The sequence below is a fragment of the Thunnus thynnus genome, chromosome 20 (assembly GCF_963924715.1).
Source record: "Thunnus thynnus chromosome 20, fThuThy2.1, whole genome shotgun sequence".
NCBI lineage: Eukaryota > Metazoa > Chordata > Actinopteri > Scombriformes > Scombridae > Thunnus > Thunnus thynnus.
In genome coordinates this window covers 7,406,669-7,419,181 of record NC_089536.1, presented here as the reverse complement: position 1 = coordinate 7,419,181, position 12,513 = coordinate 7,406,669, and the positions used below count along the sequence as shown (strand labels likewise).

The 12,513-nt window shown below is 41.7% G+C and overlaps 1 protein-coding gene across 7 annotated transcripts in view; it reads right to left on the bottom strand.

Moving 5' to 3' along the window:
* The window catches only part of tanc2b (tetratricopeptide repeat, ankyrin repeat and coiled-coil containing 2b), a 145,879-nt gene that overhangs the window by 82,925 nt on the left and 50,441 nt on the right, over window positions 1-12,513 (bottom strand). Inside the window, exon 1 of one of the 7 annotated variants that reach the window (XM_067577207.1) lies at window positions 8,245-9,013. The exons of the other annotated variants lie outside the window; for them this stretch is intronic. The gene's annotated coding sequence lies outside the window, so the exon portion shown is untranslated. Of the gene's footprint in view, window positions 1-8,244; window positions 9,014-12,513 lie in introns of those variants that run through there. 7 annotated transcript variants of the gene reach the window in all.

Sequence of the window (12,513 nt, the reverse complement as noted above, 5' to 3'; positions counted from 1 at the left end):
ACAGCACCACGACTCAGCAAGTGTCCTGGATGGATGGAGGTGTTATGATGGAGGAAGTAAGGGAGAAAATGAGAGAATGTGTGTGTGTGAGAGAGAGAAAGAGAGAAAAAAAAAAGGAGAGAAAGAAAAGAGCGATATGCCCCTGACTCCTACGTTGCCATCCGATGCTGAGAAAAAGCTGTGTCGCAGCACTGAGTGGGTGGGCTTCGTTTAAAAAGATAAATAAATAAATAAATAAAAGCTAGTGAATAAGAGTCTGGAAAAAAAAAAAAAAGAGAGAGAGGCAGCATCAAGCATCTCCTACCTTCAGTCTGACACACCACTGGGGTTACATCACAGAGCGGTAGAAGTGAAAAGCATGCAGCAAAAATAACCAAACGGAAATGGAAGTGTTATTGGGATTTTTTTTTTTTTTTTAACTTTGGCTGCTTTGAGACTCAGAGAGAAAGAAAGAGGACGAGCAGAGAAATGAAAAGCTGATACTGCTCTCGGTCTTCCTCCGGGCGTTTAAAAAGAAGAGCCCTGTTTTTTTTTTGTTTCTATCCACTTTTAATCCTCGATAATCTTGAAAAAAAAAAAGGCAGAGATCCCACCTGTACCACCTGCCACCTTATTCCTCCTCGTATGTGGTCTCCTCTTCCCTAATGCTGAGAAAATGACAATCTCCCCCTGTTTCCTTTTCAATTTAAACCTCACTTGAAAAATTAAGTCCTGCAAAGGATTATTCTCATTTTCAATTAGTCTGTAAATTCATTTTTTAATTAAACATTTGGTCTTTAAAGTGTGAGAAAACTGAAAAAAAAAGAAAAAAGCCAATTACAATTTCCCAGAGCCCACGGTGATGTCTTTAACTTGCTTGTTTTGTCCGATAAACAGTCAGAAACCCAAAGAAATTACATTTACATTGATATAAAACAGAGAAAAGTATCAAATCTTCACATTTGAGAAGCAGAAACCAGCTAATGTTTGACATTTTTTTCTTGATGAATGACTTTAACAATTAATCTGTTACCAGTTCACCCCTTCCCTGAAAAACATTTGTCCAATCATAGCTTAGCAACCGTAACTAGGAAAGACATGCCTGTCAAGCTTTGGATTTCTCCACATGTTGAAGCAGTGTGCACACTCAGAGTGCAGAGGGTGGTAAAAAAAAATGTCTTAGCCTTTCCAACCCCCAAAAACACAAGCACTAAAGTGTCTGTCTGCTCTATTGTGAGCTGCAAACGTTAGCATGACTAGCATACTACCTACAGTAGTAACCAAGAGTTACTTCCAAAGCCTTTAAGCACGTCATTAACTACATTAATTTGTGGGATTACATGTTGCATGAAAAAAAAGCTCTGTTCTAGCAGTGTGAAGATGATCATGGATCAGAGTGTAGGCTAACGCTAGCAGCTCCTTCCGGCTCTATATTGTTTGATTGTATTTGGGGGAACTCCAACAAGCTTGCCAACATTACTTGAGATAGTGTTACATTTGCTAAATACATTGGTTAGTCCTCACCCTCAAAGTCTTTCCTCATGTAGTGTTAAAAGTGTAAATATGGGATTTGAAACTATGAACAAGTATGTAAGCTAAGTAGCTAATAGCAGGACTGACTAGCTCTACATTACAGTACAAGAATAATGCTGTTTCTTTTATTTTCCATGTGTTTTACTTGGAGGACACTAACTTTTTCCATGAGACACGCAGCTTTAGTCTCTGTTTCAGCCTTTTACTGTAGCACAATATTATGTATGTAGCTGTGAAGTGCATATTTAGGGCCGGATGGCGTGCCCTGCTAGCCTCCTGGATGAGACACATGCACAGCTGATAAACACACAGCTGTCTTTTCAGCCGCCAAAACTGACAGCTGCCAACTAGGAACGAGAAACAGACTTTTTTCCTACTTCTGTCTGGAATCGAGGAGCGACTGTTTCAAACTTGAGTAAACATTTTTAGAGGTAAATCTGCCAATGTTATCGCTGAAAAGCTTGATACGCATGGCAACAGTAACTAGCGGGGAGGTAGCTTAACCAACCGTCGATTGTTTGTCTCTTGATTAATCAACCAGTTCGTTAATTCACGCCGAGTAAATGAAGAAGTAGAGAGAAGAAAACATTTTTTTTTATTTGACATGTGGACAGCATGCTGAACACCACCTTACTGTGCCCGCTGTCAGGGAAACCTGCTTTCTGATTACTCTGTTGCCTCGTGTCAGCTAATCTACACATCACCTCCGTTCCCTTTGACCTCTGGCTGTCTACGGTGGGAGGAGGCGTGTGTGTGTGTGTGTGTGTGTGTGTGTGTGACTCCTGCTACGGCTGCAGATGCCTCTCTCTCTCTCTCTCTGTCTGCACCGGTGAGGAGTGTTTGATGAGAAAAGGTCGGGATCCTGAACATTCACGCGGGGAGGTTAAGGGAGAGATCTCCTGCTGAAAGTCGGTGCTTGTTCATTATGTTGGGAGATATTTACTGCCTTTCAAATAAACGCCTCAGTGAATGACAGCCTGAGTTATCGCCATACAGCAGCTTAAAGATGGATACCTTATTCCTCTTGCTTTGGGGTTTCTCTGTACTAGCAGGGATTTGTAAGTTTCACAACAAAACCAGAAATGTGCAAGGAGAAGTTTGCACCACACCCTAATCTCGTCTTTACCAGCTCCACTGAGGATGAACTAATTCTTAGAAGAAGAATGATGTTCAAGGATTTTTAGAAATGGTTTCACCAGCTGCAATGGTCCTTCCTGTTTACCACTGCTTTCCACAAAGAAAAAAAAAAGAGATACTGGATGGTTGGAGTGAATAGAAAGCCATATCTCAAATGAAAACGGGGTGTCTCAAAATTGTGAAGTAGTTTGTAATTCAAGGATGACTGTGTTGCTGTAAATATACTCTGAAATGGGTCATGTTTTGATAGAAGTCTGTCTAATTGAGGGGTACTGTATGCTAGCACCACAAAGACTTCAACAGAAAAGAGGCTAAAAAGAACAACAACAAACTATAAAACATGAAAAAATCTCATTTATGGAGTAGAAGCTACTCCGAATAACAGAATGCAATCACTAGATTATCTATTTATATAATGATTTAATGATTGCTAACCTTTCATTTGGGCCACAGCTATATAGAGTGCCCCTCTCCTTGTGGAGCACCAGCTAAATGCCAAACAAACAACAGATAAAAAGGCCCGACTTACAGTGTCTCCAAAATAGCCATGAGCACAAAAACACCACGGCCATAAAGAGCGTGTTTGATGTCGGATAGAAAAAGGCCAGCGGCGGTACGAGAGCCGGGTGTCATTTTTTTTTTTTTTTTTGTTGTTTTCCTCCTCGTTCCAATCTGCAAAGCTTTTCAACTCAACAATTAAAAAGGAGGAGAAAGAGGAGAGACGGAGAGAGACAGAAAAGGGAGGTGGCCGTCGACTGCGGCCGTAGTAACAGACGAAGCGCGGAGGACGGTGAGGTGAGGTGGAGGAGAGGAAGACGTCCTTGCTGCTGCGCCCTCTTCCGTGGCGCTCTGTTATTCTTATCCTTTGCTTGCCCACAGCGATGTAATAATTCACTCGGTTCTCAGTGTCATTGTGACGATAGGGGAGGAGGAAAAAAAAACTCTACATATACACACACACGCACGCACCATCTCAATTGCAATGGAGATGGGCGTACAACTGCAAACAAGCAGGCCTGAATAATGAAATGCACATTAAATATAAAACAGACTGGGGGATTGTAGAAACCGGCAGTGCCACAGCAGACACCAACAGCCGGTTATACACGGCGAGGAGAAAGTAGGCTACTGTACTATATGTGGCTGGATATCTTATCATTAACGTGACAGCTACAACCTATGTGTGGCTATGCGGACTATATTTAAAAAAAAGTGTCCTAACCTGAACTGCAGCTGCGAGATGCTGTTCTATCAAACTAAACTACTAAGATGTTATATTTTAGACAACATATTTATGCATCAATACAGAAGATTTGCTCAATTTTTTTTAGAATCAAACTGCTGTAAAAAGTTGAATTTATACAGACAAGGTTCATTAAAAAGTGTTTTGCAGAGTACAAAGATCTGTAATATGGATGAAGAAAAACAATGTCACATACTCCAGGATATAGGTCAGTGTGTGTGTGTGTGTGTGTGTGTTTGTGTGTGTGTGAAAGAGAGAGTGACGAGTATTGCTTTTGACAAATACAGCGTGCTAGTTTTGCATCAATTTTTCATGTGTCGCCTTCAGACAGGCACCTAATGTTTGGGTGCAGGTCTCGTTGTTTGTCGCTGAACTACTTTGCACTGAACTAGCGGATTTAAATTTGTTAATAATCGCCGATAACGAGTCTGTTCTGTTTTTGCTGTTATCTACGGTGAGTCTATCGAGTGGAGGGATGTGATAACAGCGAGTTAGTCTGGCTTTTGGAGTCGAACAGCTCATAGTCGCAATCTTTCTGACCGCATGGCTGCTTAACAACAGATACATGTAAGCCAAAAGCAACAATATAGAGTCTGGCGTTATTTGACATAATGGAGAAGATCTTCAACAAGTAGACGGCAAAAAAAGGAAGCAATGTCCCACCTCTATCTCATCGTCTGTCTGGTTGCAGATGTACAGGAGCTGGAAAGTACATTTATACAAAAAAATACATTTTTCTATAATCAATTAATTGTTAGGTCTATGTTAAATGTGGAAAAGCATGTGAAAGATGTTCACCACAACTTCCCAGAGACCTCGGTAACATCTTCAAATTGTTTGCTTCATCTGAACAAAAACCCAAAGATATTCAAATTTTTACTGATATAACTGATCAAAGCAGAAATTCCTCACATCTGAGAAGTTGGAACTGATGAATGATTGATTAACCTATCATGAAAATTGTATGCGATTCATTTTATGTCAATCAACTGATGCATTCAATCGTTTCAGCACTAGTAGGGGTGCACTTGTGTGTCTGTAAACTCAGTGCACGCTTGCACACGTGTGGAAAAAAAAAAAATCACCAGACCTGTCAAACCACATAAATACATCTGGAGGCCTGATAAATTCTGTCCTTCCGTCCTTCCAGCAAGTGTCAGCAGCTATTGAGAGTGGCAAACATGGCTGCCACAGACTGTAGAGGAGGAGGAGGAGGAGGAGGAGGAGGAGGAGGAGGAGGAGGAGCGGGGCACCAGACAGTCAGACAGACAAGTACAGACTGTAGTTTTGAATCCAGAGACAGCGTGATGATATCTGCCGTCAAACGCAGACAGTCTGCGTGTGGACACACACAGCTGGCGTGGGTTTGCTCCACGCCTTACTGTTGTGGTCCTCCCCAATTACAGCTCTGGTGAAGTGAACCGACGCCGCCGTTCGCTTATGCAACGTTGTGCTTTGCTGTGCTTTATCATGCGGTGCGAAGCAACACAATATCCCTCGGTATGCTCAGCTAGCAAGGGCACTTCCTGCTATTCAGAGGCGCACAGTGTTGAGGGCAGCAATAATGAGCCCGTCCACATCAAGAGGCACAATGAAAGCCCAGTTTCCCGACTGGCAAAAACAACAGGATGCCACTGCAGAGTGTGTGTGTGTGTGTTGGGGGGGGGGGGGGGTGAGGGGGGGTTGATAAGTCCTGCATGGCATCAAATATTTAAATGGGCCACCACCATGTTATTTCATATATCTCACGGCCAAATGCACCATCCAGCAGTCTGTTTTGTTTATGGAGGATAAATGTGTCAAGACTGTTTTATGCTAGGAGGAGAAAAGAGTGATAAATGAAAAAAATAATAATAATAATGGTGGAGAGAAACAGGCTGGAATGGATGAAGATCTTTGGGGGAATTAAAAAAAAAAAAAAAGAACAAATTATTACAAAATTTATGAGGGATGGCAAAAGGTAAGCACCTGTAATAATGAGCATAAACGGATGATGAACGGGCGGGATGAGTGGGACTTGACAAAAAAAAAAGGAAGATGAGGGGGAGTACGAAAAATAACCGCTCCAGAGGGTATAAAAAAAAAAAAAGAAGAAGAAAGAAAAGGAGGAACAGATGTAAAAAAGAAGCTGTGATGACAGAGAGAGTATGGATTGATGAAAAGAGATGAAGGAGGAGGAACAGAAGCAGCTGTGATGAATGGAGAAGACAAAGATGAAGAGGGAAACGACTTTAATGGGAGAACCTGAAAAGGAGTAAGGTGGACAAGTTTGATTCTGAGATTATGTGGATAAATGGGAGGACCTGAGAAAAAAAAAAAAAAAAAAAAAGAAAAGAAGGAGAACGGGAGGAAGAGAAGGGGTTTTTTTTTGGAGTGGTGAAGACTCATTAGCCTACGCAGGGGCTGGTACATTAAGCCTTCCCCCAGCTCTACTGTTTTATCTCCCTCTCTTCTCTCTCTCTCTCTCTCTCTCCTTTTGTTCTCCAGAAATATCTGAGTGGGTGGGAGAGAGAGTAAGAGAGAGAGAGAGTGTGTGTGTGCGAGGAAGAAGGAGAGAGTTACACAGTATGTGAAGCGATGACAGAGTGAGGGGGAGAGAAAAAAGGAACGAGAGTGACAGAGGAGGTAGATGACTAGCGAGCGGCCTTGGCATCTTGGGAAATATTTCAGTAGAAAACACTAATAGGGTTTTCAATACCGAAACAGCACTTTTTCAATACCTTACTTATACACAGGTTATTATAAACACAGGTTATTCGAAAACACCAGACTTGAACACTATCCAAACCACAATAACAGAACAGTAACTAACTAAACACAGCATGTAATTGAAATTATATCTATGGAGGGTTTCCAGCAGCGTTTTTAAGTTCCCTATTATACCTCACCATCATCATTAAAACCATCACCTAGCTGATAACCAGATGAGATGTGTCTGTTTAGCGATATTACCAAACAAAAGTCCAAAAAGGCAAAAAAACATAAAAGCACTCAAACAATCAGACACTTTTTATTTATAACCAGGAAACACACACTAAATTTGGAGGAGAGAACGAAGGCGAACGGTTAAAATTCAACTCCAGCATCCGTCGGTTTACATGAATCTGTTTTCCTGCGTAACGAAGCGTCATTTAAAGGCGCGCTCACTTTCACTTTTACACATGAATTCAGTCGTTCAGATCAACCCGTCTGATCGCTCATGACCTTTGCCACCTTTGACTTCTTTTTTAGAAATGCCGCCACGTTTTGAAATCTCGGAAACTACCTCGGTGAATGTTATTATAACCGCTAGAAATAATGTCTTCTTTAACAAAATTAGAATTTAAATAAGGAAATATATGATCTGAGAATACAGTACGTAAATAAGACTAAGAATATGCTGAAGCATTTGGTACCAGCTGACAGTTTTTGATACTATGTGCTAACAGACGTAATTTGACTGAGGTTCAGCCTCATTAACGAGGAGGTGAGACGAGAGCAAAGACATGAGGAGGAATGCCTGAGACGGAGTTCAGAGATTTTGAAGGGATGGGCAGATAGAGAGGAAGATGGAGTGAGGGTAAAAAAAAAAAAATGAAGAGGTGAAAACAGAGAGAGTTGACATCATTTTAAGGAAACAGCAACAGCAAGCAGGGATACTGTGTTATTAATAAACTTGAAGACATAAAGACAGACAGATGAGGAAGACAGTGCATCACCGTTTAGACACACTTGATCTTTCCTTCCTGTCTCTCACACGTTTTTTTTCCCTCTTCTAACAGGCATCTGTCAGCCTCTCCAGTTCTCTCACTTTAGATTTATTTTCAGCATCTATCTCTACTAACACACACACACACATACACACACAGAGCACAGTATCCATGGTTAAGGTGTGGCATGATGCCGGCCAAGACACTGATTGCTGTGAAAGTCCCCCGCTACCTGGGTCAAGGTGACACCCAGCGCGGCCGCCACAACAGGAGCAAACAAATCAGTCGGGGAGGGGGGGCGGGAGTTTGACACATGCTGCTGACACCAGTCAAAAAAAAACAAAACAAAAAAAACAGACGCTAAAACGTTGCTCTTAAATCACATACTTGAACCCTTCACCTTTCAGAGTACACACTGACACGCCTTCGCAGAGCGCACGGATGCTTGTTTGAAACCGAGAGAGAGCTGCTCAGACTTGCTCTGTGAAACGACTCCTGAGAAACAATTAACAGCTGAATCTTGATGAATAGAGTCTCTTTCCACCACTCCCTACATTCAAAACTGAAGCCAGACATCAACCTGTCCTGTCAATCCATCCATCCATCCATCCATCCATCCATCCATCCATCCGTCCTCACACACCCCGATTCAGCCGAGCTCACCTTTGTCAGTCGAGTGCCTCGTCAGCCCAGGCAATAAAAATCCTGCATCATAGTGAGTGAGATCCTAAACAAAAGGAGGAGATTGTAGGAGCACGGAGAGGAGAGGAGAGGAGAGGAGAAGAAAAAAAACAACAATGCAGGGAGAAAAAAAAAAAAAAAAAAAAAGAGGCAGAGAGAAGAGGACAAAAGATAGAGGGAGGGAATAGAAGGGAAAAAAGAGGGAGAGAGATAGAGGTAAAAGAATGGCCCAGACAGGCAGAGAGCTCTCTCCACAATGTGAGCAGCGAGGGAGGGCGAGCGCCAGGTGTCAGTACGCATACACTCACTGAGGCGCGCATGTACACACACACACACACATACACACACATATATACACACACATACACACACAGGCAGACAGGCAACTCTCTCTCGCTCTCACTCTCCTCACCTCCCTCCTCCTCCTCCTCCTCCTCCTCCTGCTCCTCTCTCTCGCTCGCTCTCTGGCAGCAGTAACTCTCCCTCATCCTCCTTCTCGCTCTCTTCTCTCAGCCAGGGCAGAATTCCTTAACTCTTTCAAAGCCGGTGATCTCAAAGAACGATTGCTCTTTCTGTTTTCCACTTGGGCTAATTATGAACGATTAAGGTTTTTTTTTTTTTTTTTAAATAATCAAATAGCGACTTGAAAGAATGAAAATGTCCAAAACGAGAGCTGCAATTTAAATCATAACATACAAAATTAACTGATTTCACCAGCAAATTTAATTAAATTTACGCTAATTAACATTAACTCCATGAATTGACCAAAGAAAAAAGAAAACTGGTCTTGTATATTTCTAAGTATTATCCATATTCTTCTATTGTAATGTTTAAATAAATGTCAAACTAGCAGAGTTTACTAAGAAGCTTACTTTTCATTGACCAACTGGTTGCAACTCATGTTATTTTTGCTTGATATAAGTGTATCCTGTTTCATACTGCAGGTATGCAAACTACAGATATAAGGCTTTTAATTTACATAAAATAATAACAATTTAAACTACTATATTAGCCAGAAAAATCACAATTAATCAAATCTTTTGTCCCTAAATTGTGCTTTTACTCGACCCTGAATGCAGCAGTAGCAGTCGTACAAATTAAATAATTTTCCCTTCAACTGTATCATACAGTAATGGTGAGATAGTAGAAGACTGGGGAAGCGGGTTCAGGCATATATGTGAATTCACATTCAATACATTGCGTCTCAAACTGCCTCTTCACTTTATTCTTTTTATATAAGTCTACATGCTCTTCTATATGAACAGGAGCTACATCCCATATAAGTGACATCTTCAGAGCTTTTATATCACAAAGAAATAATAATGCAAGGCGTTCAGTCCTCATGAGGGAGTTACAGCTGAAACACTGTGAAGATTGATGAAACTGTCTTGTGTGTTGGGAAGCAGACAGGAAGCTTCGGGGTAAAAGTAGCTCCTGGAGGTTTGCAGAGATGCTGACATACAACACCTCCAAAATCTCAACTACATGTCAAAGTGTCTCTGCTGTCCTGTGAATCAAACAGGAAAGGAACAACAGTAGAACAATAGTGAGGCACCTTCACACTCTACTGAAGCACCTTCAATCTCTAAAATGAAATAGAATAGGCTGTGTTTTTATAATACTTAAAATATAACAAAATTGGTAATTCTTTATTGGTAATACCTTCTTTTTTTGATTTATAATGCTATAACGTCCAAGGTTTTTTGGGTTGAGCCCTGTAAAACCCAACATGGTATTAAATCCAAAGACTTTCCCGATTGACGTAATGTTTGTGGTCCCATTTGTTCCTGTTTGTTAGCAGGACATCTCTATAGCTCGTTAATAGATTTGAATGAAGTGAGGCCGCGGGCCAAGGAACAAGTAATTACATTAGTTTTAGGTGCATTTAAAATAACGACTTTGGAGGGCACTGCAGCCTTGGCAGAGGTCTACTACGCTCTCTGAGTGCTTTTTGGCTTTTAATAAATTTTCACATCAACGTTAATTTTCGGGAGCTTTGCAATGGTTTTCTCTTTTTTTTCGGTGTCCTCTTAGTTTCCTGTACGATCGGGTTTAATGAATGCGACACACATGAAGTGGGGCGCTGCTCTTGTGGCGACCAGCAGCCGGTGTTTTCTCGTGTCATTTGTTTTTAAGTGATCCGGTCTCCTTTTTTGTCCTTTAGGTTGTTTTCTGAGTTTGCTCAGGAATGGATATTTTTTACCTTCTACTTTTGATGATTACTGTGAACTTTGCCCGAAGTTACCAGCATTCCCAAACAATCAAGTACATGCATGAGTTTCTCCTTGGATTACAATGAACTGCCAGGCTGTGGATGACCTCATGCACTCTTTGTTGGATCAAAACCCTAACCAGGAAATATTTATTGGGAACGATAATAACTTTGGAAAGTCTCATCATGTCAGGAAACGAGGAGAGAAAGGCGGCGTGCATCAACCCATCAGGAAGCAACAGCTATATAATCGCATTCCTCTGCCTTCTATGATCCTGGCGAACGTTCAATCCTTGAGGAACAAGACTGACGAGCTACAAGGAAATGTCAACCATCTACGTGATTAAAGGGATGCTTGTCTTATGGCATTCACTGAAACTTGGCTCACGGTCTTGGACACGGACTTGACTTTAGATATTAGCAGCTTTGGGGCTCTTCTCCGGCTGGAGCGGGACAGTGAGGTGACACAGAAATCACTGGTGGGGAGTGGAGGGGAGGGGGGACGGGACGCTTGTTCATCAACGGCAGATGATGCAATAATGTTAACCGTACATGAGCAGCTGTGCCTTCCTGACATAGAGCTTTTGTCTGTGTCAGTTAGGCTGTTTTACCTCCCGAGGGAGTTCCCCCTAATTATTCCTTTCTGTTGTTTACATTCACCCCAAGGCTGACGCCAAATCTGCTGCCGACACCAATTTTAAAGTGACACGGAAGTTGCAATCCATCTCCCCTGATGCTCCGAATATTACATTAGATGATTTTACTCATTGCATTCTCAAGAGATCTTTGAACAGTTTTTAATCAATATGTCACTTGCCCAACATGTCGAAGCATGACTTTTGATAAGGCAGGTCAGGGTCTGGATTGAGGAGGGTTCTCCTGCCCTCCAGGGGGGTTTCGATTGCACAGACTGGTCAGAACTTACTGGTATTTTGTGTAGCTACATCTCCTTTTGCAAAGACTCTGTCATTTCTACCAAAGAAGTTCAGATTTTAACAACAAACAATGGATTTCCAAAGATATTAATCTGATGTGTAAAAATAAAAATGCTTTCAGTGAAGGTGATGTCAAAACAGAGAGGGAATCAAAGAAGGAGGTGAAGGCTGAAATAAAAAGAGGCTAAACTGAGGTACAAGGACAAGACTGAGGAAGAGCTCAGCAGTAACAACTTAAAGGGAGCCTTGAATGGAAGGAAAACTACGACAGGATCTCAGGATAAGAGCAACAGGTGGATGGTTTTAATTCAGATAAACACCTGGCTGATGAATGAAATGGTTTTTCATCTAAGATTTGATGATTTTACTGCACAGATGAAAGAGATGAGAGAAAAGACCGCAGCTTCTCTAGCATTTGATATTGATGTGAAGGGAGTGGCAAACTTCTTCATGCATACTAAGAGCTCAGGACCTGACAACATCTGTGGCCAGGTACTAAAAATGTGTGCAGACCAGCTTTGTAGCATCTTTCAGTATATTTTTACACAATCTGTTAAGCTGCAGAAGGTCCTCAAGCTTTGGAAACACTCCATTGTTGTCCCAGTAGCCAAAAGTAAAACCCTTAAAGCATTAAATGATTTCAGGCCAGTAGCTCTGACTTCTTTAGTTATGAGGTCATTTGAGAAGCTTATCATGAATGAGGTTTTAATGCAGGTCAAGGAATGACTAGTTCCATTACATTTTGTGTACAGGCCTGGTAGCGGTGTGGAGGATGCTGTTGTTACACTGTCAAACTTTCTGTACCAGCATTTGGAGAGCCCCAAGTCTCAACCCAGACTCTTATTTATTGATTTCTCCTAAGCATTCAATACCATCCAGCCATTCCTGCTTGCAGAGAGGCTCATCTGTCATTTTAAACTTGATCCTAACCTGATTGGTTGGATTATAGACTTTTTAACTGATAGGTCACATTGTGTTGAGAGTCATCGCTGCTCTCTCTCTCTCCAACCAGCTCTACCTATCCACCGGCTCCCCTCAAGGTTGCTGAGACAGGGTCATGGGTGGTGGATGACTTCACGGCTTGGTGTGATGAGTCTTTTCTCC